Source organism: Genypterus blacodes, unplaced genomic scaffold, assembly GCF_046128005.1.
Source record: "Genypterus blacodes isolate CSIRO-AG114 ecotype Tasmania unplaced genomic scaffold, CSIRO-AGI_Gbla_v1 ptg000067l_1, whole genome shotgun sequence".
Lineage (NCBI taxonomy): Eukaryota > Metazoa > Chordata > Actinopteri > Ophidiiformes > Ophidiidae > Genypterus > Genypterus blacodes.
Genome location: NW_027466879.1, coordinates 7647814 through 7658549, shown reverse-complemented (window position 1 = coordinate 7658549; position 10736 = coordinate 7647814). Strand labels below are relative to the sequence as shown.

At 40.1% G+C, this 10736-nt stretch overlaps 1 protein-coding gene across 2 annotated transcripts in view; it reads left to right on the top strand.

Annotated features, from left to right (window-relative positions):
- Positions 1 to 1091: 1091 nt before the first annotated feature.
- znf609b (zinc finger protein 609b) overlaps positions 1092 to 10736 on the top strand; it is a 57081-nt gene continuing 47436 nt past the window's right edge. The window contains exon 1 of one of the 2 annotated variants that reach the window (XM_076155651.1): positions 1092 to 1745. The gene's annotated coding sequence lies outside the window, so the exon portion shown is untranslated. The remainder of the gene's footprint in view (positions 1746 to 10736) is intronic. The other variant, XM_076155650.1, reaches the window with a different exon arrangement.

Sequence of the window (10736 nt, the reverse complement as noted above, 5' to 3'; positions counted from 1 at the left end):
ATTGGAATCCTGACATATCTGCAAGGGCCTTGTTGGATATATTTCCCTTTATTCCACATCACTGTGCTCTGAAACCCCCCTCGGTCATTTAACCGTGTGGGTTCAGTTAAATTAGACTGCCGCTTAGTTTCTGAGATAATGTGTCGATTTGCCCTGGAGTGTGGAGTTTTCACTTCAGCATTGTTTTCTTTAGTAATCAGAGTGTTAATAGATTTGAGAGTTAAGAATCAACACCAGTCCATATTTTACACGGCTGGAACAAAACAATCAGTTATTTGTGTATGATAGCATTACATGGAAAAGACTGTGTAAGTTTCCTCCTGTGTGTCAAAGATTATCTCTCTAAACCAAAGGCTAACAGAGAATCCCTCTAAGAAAGTTTTGTTTTTTTATTTGCTTTTGTGACTCATAATGGCAAATATGTCCATGGAAGACACAAGCTTAATCAGTAAGATGCAGTTTAACTCCCATATAAAGAAAGGCCCTTTAGTATTATGTTCTTAATTATTGTGGTATGAAGAGCACAATTAAAACAATTACATATCTAGTTGGACTTGCCTTTACATCAACCAGGAAACTTGCTTTCCCATCTGTAAATAATTATCATATACACAGAGGGCCTTTTACACATTGCAATAAAATTTACACCTTGCAATAAAATGCATCTATATCCAGATACACTAGTGAGTCAAATACAATTCAGTGCAATCTGGCTGAAGATGGCCCCGTAAAATTGGGTGGGGGTGGTTTGGTGTGGCATGGTAACAGTGCAGGGTGTGTGTGACACAGTGTCAACAACAATTCAACAAAACACTATGGTAGGATTTATAACTGAGCTATTGTATTTCATTGAACAACACTGTACAGTCTACATAATAAAAAATGTTCTCTTGCTGGTGATAGAACAACCCTGTTAGTAACCATGGCCTCATACATTACTCATTATTGAACATTATCTGCTTCGCTAATGTAGGATTTATTGCAGGGTCATTGTATTGATTGTATTATATTGTGTAGATTAGTAACAGCTCCAAACAGAGGAAAATCACCTGGTTATTGTGATATTTTTTGTATTTGATACAACCTTAATTGAGAGTATTGAGTGTGTAATCTGAAGGTATCGCGTCACTGTGTTAAATCGTTATTAGTCGGACATTTCATGACAGTTGTGAAAGCTGGTTTTCCCATTCAAATGGAATTACGGTCCGTTTAGAAATCCAGTTCCACGTCTTTCCCACGGGCTCTGTTGAAGTGTGACAGTTCAATCCGAGTGGAACGGCTGTCCTGGATTTCGTGTGCGCTCCCGCTGCTGCTGGTTGGTTACATTGTATCAGTCTCCACACGAAGAACCACCGCTGCGCTCATCCACACACGGTGAATACCGAGGAATTAACCCGGATGGAACGATATTCACTGTGGGATTAACAGCCGACGGACCGCGCATGAGGACTGAACTTGCGTAGGACTTCAGACCGAACCGATAAAATGCCCTCCGGACTCGGTTGTTTTCGCTCTGGACGCTATCGCGGAGTGTGATGGCAGAAGTCCAGTGAATCGCTGGCCTCCCCTCCTCTCTTGTGTTGGATGTCTTGGGGAGTGCACTGCCACTGCTTTCTGCTGCTTTCACATTGATATTGTACTACTTTTGCTCTAATTCAACTGCATTCACCTAACCTGCTCGTTTTCTGGAGTGCTCCTCACCATGGATAGTCCGGGGTTTGGAATAGGAGTGGTTAGTTAAGTCGGTAAGTTTCTACATTTTCTCATGTGTTCTTCTTGTATTGTTGATAGTGCTACTACTCGTTAGCAATCTACTACTAGCCTTGCGTGCAGGCAGACAGGCTAGCTGTACTTCATAATAGCCAACACAGCATGCAGTAGCAGCAAGCCAGCTAGCCAAGCCAGCTAGCCAAGCCTGACTGCACTCAGCTCATTGTCTCAGGCTGCCAGCTAGCGTAGTCACGTTAGCTCACAACACCATGCTAAGTTAGCCACGGTAGCTAATAGCCTCTTGAAGTTTCACTGCTACAACTACTAACCTGTTCTCAACCCCAGGAAAGAGCCGAAAAATGCAGTATTTACATGTTACTCGAGTGCAACAGTAATGTATCAGTTCGCGGACGTAAGGTGTGTGCGGAAAAGCCCTCGCCTGCAACACTGACTTAGTTGTTAAAGTAAACGCTATTCCACACACACACACACACACACACACACACACACACACACACACAGTATTCCGCTAAGAGTAGTTGTGTGATATTGTTAGCTACAGATTCCATCAGTGTCGCTGAACTACATGAAGCTCGAGCTAGTTGGTTCCCAAGCTGTGGAACGGGGACCCCACTGGTCCTTGAGTGGAATCCTGGGTATACACAGTAAAACATGTTATCACATTTCACTCCTGAGTCAGCCTGGGAAGAATGGGAATTTAGCTTTGTGGACTCAAGGTTTCTCTTTCTTCCCATTTGTTTACTGTAACTACAACAGGAACAATCATCGGTAAAGTGTCATTATCAGAAAGCAATAGGGCTGACAAATACACAAGATATCTCCTGATACCAAACCCCCTTATTTAATTATATATATACTTATATCTTTTACCATGATAATACATAACCTATGCCAAGAAAATAGTTGTATGTCATGGCAACTGTAGACAAGAATGTACACCCAACAACAGCATGAATCGTTTCTATATTGTTGTTGTTGTTTTATATTGAGTTTTCGTCTTGTCAGAGTTGCTTAGAGAAGTGAGATGAAAAAGTGTTTACCTAAGTACATTTTTGGTACACATAGCTCCATGCACATGTATCAACACGCCAATCAACTGGCTATAAAGGTAAACTGTCAGGACATGTATTTCTGGAGACTGTATCAACATTTATTGTGATATTGATTGTTTGAGAGACAAATACTTATTGTGGGGAAAAATAAGTTACGTTCTGCCCGACTGTCAAATATCTTCAAATGGATTTATTGGATTAACACCATTAAACACTGGACAAACAGCCTATAGTCCAGTAGTCCACTGCTGATGTAAATTTCCAATGCCCAGACTCCCGTCAGTCACTGTAATGCCAGGAGTATAATCAAAACAACCCAAAGTAAAGATTTGACTGGCCTTTACCCTGTTTTGCTCCACAATGCACTATTCCTTCGGATTTCACGGACATCTTTCCTTGACTGGTTGCATTTTTACGTGTCCATTTGTACTGTGTGCCAGTTTTCATCATGGAGTAAATGTCAACAAATGAGCAGAGCTTTTGTCACAGTGACTATAGTGCTATACACAGTCGTTTTTGACCATATTTTTTACATCCTTTATCAAAACGCCTTTGTCAATTTTGCTTAAAAGTGTAATGCCCAATTAAGGGCTGGCAAATTAAGCCCATTTATGAATTTGTGAGCCATTGTTGGGCTTGTATTCATGTATTCAAGTCCGTCGGGGGTGGCTGGTTTGGTTAAAAGTATACAATCAAATGGTGTTTTAGGATTCAATGGTTTATTTAACAACCCATAGGTGCAGATCCAACAAATGTAGTTAAAAAGATTTAATAAAAGACAATTGAAACAAAGACAATGGACCAGTATGAGGGTTTGTAGGTTGTGTGAGCCTTACTCACCGAGGTTTAACACAGCTGGTAATTGTAACTTATTAACTCGTTTTGGTTAATTGAAAAAGAATTGAACTGAATGACTTGGCCATTACTGTTGCCCTAAACGTAATTTCAGGAAAGGTACTCCCATAATTCAATACCAGGAGGATAGTTAGCAGCAGAAAATGTGTAGTAGATAGGATTCTTTCATTTTTTATGGTAATCATTTTGTCCAACCACATGTCATGTTGGTTTTGTAGTATGTACCAACATGACGGAGCCAGCACAACCTATATTTCAATACCAAATGCTATACCATTAATTTAGTGGAATGCAGTGTGCAAACCGATAATACTTAAACACTTAGTATCTTAAGTAAGATCTGCTGCACAATTTAAAGATGACAAATGAACACCACTCCATTGTGTGTGTATAGCTGTAACTCAAAAGGTGTTGACAGTGATGGAAGAAAACCTTCAAAACAAATGTAGGCGTAAGCTGTTCCATGCAGTGCACTCCATTCAGAACACTGGCATCCTCCTTAGAGTGCAGAAGCGATTTAGTACTGTTAATCCACAGTGTGCCTGGCTGCCGTGCAGTAAATGTATGTAATGTGCTTATTCACTGCAGCTCTAGCATTTTATGGACATACTTCTACATCATCAGAGTTGAATTTCCAGTTAGCTTGCAGCAAATTTCTACATTTGTGGTAGTTTGCACTGTCAGAGATGATTAGGGAACAGCAGTTGGGTACTTGGAATTACAGGCTTGGCATCCTCTCGCAGCTATAAATAGTGGCCAGACTGTGTGGTGGCGGGTAATGATTTCTAGTGACTTGCAGGATGTACTGTAATGTCACCTTTATCACCAGGATGCAGTAGGTGATGGGAGCACACAAAGCTGGACGGAGCCAAACACAATGTTTTGGATCAACCAGAACTTTAAAGCTGTTATCCCTGTGCCGTGTGTAACTCACTGGGATTATTACTTATCTTTAATGAGAAAATTATTGCCAAAATCGTCTTTACAAGAGCTTCTATGCCCCCAGTTGTACTTTATATGTAATAACGTTTTACTCAAGTTGTAAGATCAATTTCTTCAATTTAATTTTCCCCAAATTTTTGTTCAATCAGTATATATCAGAGACGTACGTATGTTGAGAATTTCTAAAATCACATATCTCAGGTGATGTTCTCAATACTCCTTTTTGAGCGTGTCACCATTGTTAGTGTAATTTGCTTGTGTAAATATTGTGCTCAGAAGGATCTTACGTTGGCTTAAAGGAGGATTACCTCTGCCCTGAAACAAACAAGAACACAAACGACACGATTCTGCTTGACCACAACACAGTGTGTAGACATTATCGTCGACTCTAAAAAGCATCTCTAGGAAGGAATTCATAACTCTCTTGAAGATGTTCTATTCCATCATATTTTCATTCCATTTTAAAGTCTTTCTCACATCAAGCTGGATATCAAAGAGATGGCACGGAAGCAATGCAAATGTAGCTGTGCTTGTTTAGAGGTCCAGGGCATTAGATAAGTCCAGGACAAGGGGATTACGTTGGCTTTGTGAGGCTCCCATCATCTCATGACAGCACACCAGCTGACAACAAATTAAGACACCATTTAGCCTGTACTCTTATAGTTAGCTGGCAGGCGTAATCTTACAATGACTTCAACAAAGGCACTTGGACATTGTGCAGTACCTACACCTAAATGCAATGAGGCTCTTTATGTTTACCGTTACAATGAACACTGGCTGAATATGACATAGCCATGCCACATTTCCTTTCTTGTTTGTGCTCTAGTTAGGCTACACAAATCAATATTAACACCAGTAATATACAGCCAGATATCCTTTCAGTTTGGGGTTAGGGTTTGATATATTGTCTATGTTTCACAGCTTGGGGAAATTATTGGAAATGAAAAACCCCAAGATATGAAGTCTTGGGTAGTTATGTGTTATTTTCCACATTCGTCATGGTTTTAACACAGAAGGCAGAAATAGCAACTCCATTTACTATTTAACACAAGGAAAGTGTTTTGCAGGTTGTCTAAAATTAACACAAAGATTTGGACACGGTTAGAAAAGCCTTTCTCCATACCCGGCAGATTTCAGCCAACAGCAGGACTGCATTTAATTTGCTTGTGCTGCACCATGGTTCACTCACTCATAGTGCTGTACACTGGAAAGAGTTCCAATATTATAATGGAGCACAAATGGGTGGCATAGCAGGAGTGCTTGGGGTAATCAGTTTTTTTTATAGCAGATACTGATACATTCAGAATGCCTTGATATGATCCTAATCATAGCCATTTTTTTTTTCATCGGGCAAACAGCTGAGAACCTTTTATAAAGTGCTTGTTTGTCAGTAGTCCATTCACTCCACAGTTGACTGTAGGGAGCAGGAAGTCTTTAACCGTTGTCTTTTTCATTGCGATTTATTAGATATGGGTCACAAAGAACGGAACAGAATGACATGTTTTATTTTTTCATTTCCCAAGCTTTATTTAACCAGGAATGCCCCACTTAGATGAAACAGGTAGCCAGCTGTAACATTGACTTATAACATTGAACAGAAGACCAGACATAAAGGATACAGAACTGTAAAATTATGAATACAGTTACCTATCGCATGAAAGCTCAGACCCCATAAGAATCCAAACTGCACCCTAAAACCAAACTTTGGCCTGTAAAAGCATCATGTTTTGAAAATTTGCATAAAATCCATGTCCTAACATGCCCTGTAAACTAGCTTGCCAGATCACAGGGATTTTACCTGACCCCTAAAACGCCCATGATTCCAACTTGCCGTATTTTGTTTTATGCCGTTGTTTGGATTCCTAACAAGTCAGTTGTCAATTCCAGCAGATGCAAGCACAGTTTGAATGCTTGTAGCACAGTTGCTGCTTTGCCAGAAACCGGTGATCCATCTTTATGTGGGATGTGAGCCCAGGTTATGCTCGACTATCTCCCACACAGCTATAAAGATATTGTCAGCTTTTGTGGCACGGCAAAGTGTCGAGCGCTGTAGAAATGCTGTCTCACTTGCCAAGTTTCTTCTCCCTGTTTGTTCATATTTTGACAGGTGATGTCCTTTTTCTTGTTTTAAAATAACTGTCAAATTGTGTTTGTACGTTTAACACACTATTGCTTTCAGTAATTATCCACTCCACAAGAAACATGACCTCATTAATCACCCTGCCTTCATTTGACCGTGACACTGCTGATCTTTCCACTGCGAGTAACACCTTGCCGTTTTTGCAAATGGCTGATAAACATATCTGAAAAGAAAATAGTCTGAAGTTGTGGTACTTCTCTATAACAGATGTGGCTTGTAGAAAGTCCATTTCATGAAGTGAAACTATTTGAATACATTCGTGGACGATTTTCGGAACAAAGAAAAGCTCTAAGACTAAATAATCACTAAAGTGTGGTAGGTTTCTGTGCACTTTTTGAGGCAAAATTGAATTGCTACGTACGTTTAAGCAATGCTCTCGGAGGGCATTTCAGCTCAGTCAAGAATGGACCCAAAATGTGCAGTTCCTTACTTCAACAGATGTTCTTCCTTAGTCCTCATAAAGGAACATTTCTGTGTTGATCCGAGTGTAAAGCTAAAACAGCCTGCGAGGGAGTGTGGCAAATCCACAGAGCACATCATTGCTTCAGTGTGTTGTTAGGAGTCTCCCCACTGCCCTAATCATACTGCAGAGAGGAGAGAACACATCATCATCTGCAGAGGCATCAAAGAGCAACTGTCATCCCTTTTTGGCAACACTTTCCAACGATCACTCACAGCGCGATGTGAATGTTACCAGGAAAGCCAAATACCCATTAACATGTTTGGGCCATTCACCCCAAAAGTGTTATGTTTTGAAATTTGCCACAGTTCCATTTACTTTTCATGTTTCGTGCCTTTTAATGTTTGTCTAGAATATATATGTATGTATTCATAGTGGAACATAGTGGAACATAGTGGAACCCTATATGTAGAGGTGACAATATTGCCGTTACAACCTTGCTTGTATTTGCAAAGCTGAATTAAAAATAGATTTGTTGATGAGGTAAAGAGACTGACAGTCTAAAGATGAGGTCGGTGGGATGACCGGTCACTTTTCCAGCTCATCTGTGAGACAGGGTGGTCATCACTGAAGGGTATTGATCGACTGTTGCCCCTTGTGGAAATTCATTCAATTCTTTTTCATGGGTTAACAACTAAGAGGCACCTTCACACGTCTAGTTGATTAAATAATGTGAGGCATTTATTGTGATGCCACTGGCAGTATTCATGGAAGAATTGTTATCCTTAAGGTCAGAGAAGTAATGTGATTTTGCAAATAAAGCAAAGATAGAGTTTCATTCAGCAATTTAGCAATTTCATCATCGTAATCACAGAAAATGCTATTGTTAAGCGGTAAGTGTTTTTCCTGTGCCATGCCTTTATCGCCAAGGGTAACATAAAACAACCGTAATTAGAAGGGGAGAATAGAGCGCCTGACTACCTGTTTTCCTCATGTTTTTATTTAGTGCTGTAAAAGAAGACTGTTTGAAGGTTGTGGGGAAAAGGAAAACATAGTCATGAAGATTGTTGGAGTTTGATTGGCCACTAAAGAAAAGAAGGGAAAGACCTGACAGCTTGTGATCTACTTCAATTTTTACAGTGACAGTATTTGAGAACATATTTGAAGGCTTCTTTTACTCGATTCTTACATAGCTGCCTTGCGTTTTGGAGGTGCATTCCCTATGGCCCCTACTGCTACTTTAAGCCATTGCCATTTTGCTACATGGAAACTTCCTTGGGTTCAAGACCACATAAAAGAGAAGACAAAGCTCAGTTTAAGACATGGCAGAGTCTAAAAGGGAAGCGTGGATGTGGGCTAATGCGTGTCCAACAGTGGGAGTGACATTGGTGGAAAGGTTAAGCTACTGCCTGGCTGCAAGATGTAATTATATGGTATGGGAGGACAAAAACACATAAGAAATTTTGTCAACCCCCATTTATCCCCGTGCCGTGTGTAGTAACTCACTGGGATTATTGAACCTTCTGTGGAATGTGCTACTCCTCACTTCTGTTACATTACAGCTGCCCGCCATGATTGAGATGCATGATGTGTCAGGACGAGCTGTCAAGTGTTATAGGCCAATTTCTCATTTTTAGGATCTAGACCTCAGCGGCGAGATGGAGGAAAGTGTATTTGTAAGAAACAAATGCTACTGTATGATGAATTATTCAGCCAGTTATTGATTGAACCATTGTGTAGAACTTAGCAGTATTGGTTCAGTCAGGACTTTGGTCCAGTTTGGTTCTTGTTCTTGCTGGCTGTCTTTTTTTCAACATGGCATATTCCCCATAAGAAGTGATCCCACTCCAATTGATTCTGGAAAGCTCCATACCAAGAGCGACACTGGCATTTGAGTCCTCGCTTGTTGACTTGGCAGCTGCCGGAACAGTGGTAGGCAGTTATTTGAGGTTAATGGTTGCCTGTGCTCTCGCTCTCTAGTTAGACATTCACACAGCAGCACCTTGACCGTTCATGGTCCAAATGGTGTTACAGCATTGATTGAGTATTGCCGGTTGTGTTGTGTGCTTAGTAATTTGCTACAGGTGCAATGGGGCTTATGTTTCATTCTTATATTGCACATTTTTGCTGTCATCTGCAAAACATACTCGTTTGCTACCTCTATGTAATCTAAATAAGTTCGAAATGTACAGATAAACCCTTATTGTGTGTACTTTGTTACTTTGCCACAATAAAGAATTGTAGCAAAGAGGGAACATCTATCAGCTCCTCTTTGGTCTTTTAAAACACCTTTATCATTTCAGAAATAATTGCTGTAAGACATTTCATCATTGAGGTATTTTGATATGTAGTCGATAAGCAGTCTGTGGTCGCTGGCAAATAGTGACTTTGTGCTGAGTCAGAAAAAGATCCTCATAGGTTGACCTCAGGGCTGCCTTTACATTAGACATCAATTTCGATATGAAGCCTGACTTTAGCCAATCTAGCTGGGGACAGTCAGGCTTGACGGTCATGCCGTTTATCTTCTAATGTGAAAATAACTTGAGCGTGATCTCCTGCTGGTTCTGGACACACCAGAAATCCTTAATAATGTAGGGCAACTCAAATTCTGTGTTAGGATAGTTTGAGCGGGTAGAATTTCAGCCCGTCCAAGGAAATAGCCAATTTGTGGGGTTCTGGTAGAGGCGAGCATTCTAAGTCATTGTCTCACCTTAGCAATAATGGAATAATGTTAGACAGGAAGTGTGGTGTCCTTCAGGGGTCAATAGTTTGACATTTCCTTTCTCCCTTAAGGTAATTGAAAGCAAAGATTGATAAGTTGTTTTGGCCATAACACATTAAGGAGCATTAACCTTTACAAACTGTTGAGTATAATTTAAGCATAATGTTTCTATAAACCCCAGTGTCTGTTTTTATGTGTTAAATAGTCTATTATAACAGATAATGTGTATTTAACATTATTTTGCGATGGGAATATAAACAATAGATATGATTACTGGCGTAGAGCAGCCAAGACAGGCTCTGCACAAAATCAGTTCCCAAGTATCCCCAGATGACCCATAATGACAAGTGGCTCTTTTGGCACATTTTCCTCTTCATGCACCTCTTATCTTCAACGGCGTTGTTTCTTATTTCTTCATTTGAGGATTGCTGTTGTTACTCTGCTCTTTCTTTCAATGATTATCTAGGAAATGGAATTGTATTGTGAGGACAGCAAAAACAAGTCGGCATATTTGTTGGATATGATCTTTGCAGAGAGCTGGAAGCGCCATGAAGTGCAAACCAATTCCGTCATTAGCAGATTGTCTACAACAGTAAATACATTATAATGATGCTTTGTCATACAGATGATGTAATGGATATGTTAATTACAACCATTACTGAGTTTGTCATTGAAATTGTGTGTTCGTCCATCGTGTGTATATTTCAACTGGCCATAAACAAACTAAAGGGCTTTAATAGACACTGCTGGTATTACCATCTTGACTTGCATTTAGACAGAGTAGATTGCAATTATTGAATGAATAGAGCAAAGATAATGGGAAGTGTTGAGGATCTCGTGATTGACTTCCGTAATGCTGAATTCATGGCAGAGTGGAATGGCAGAGCATGTTAA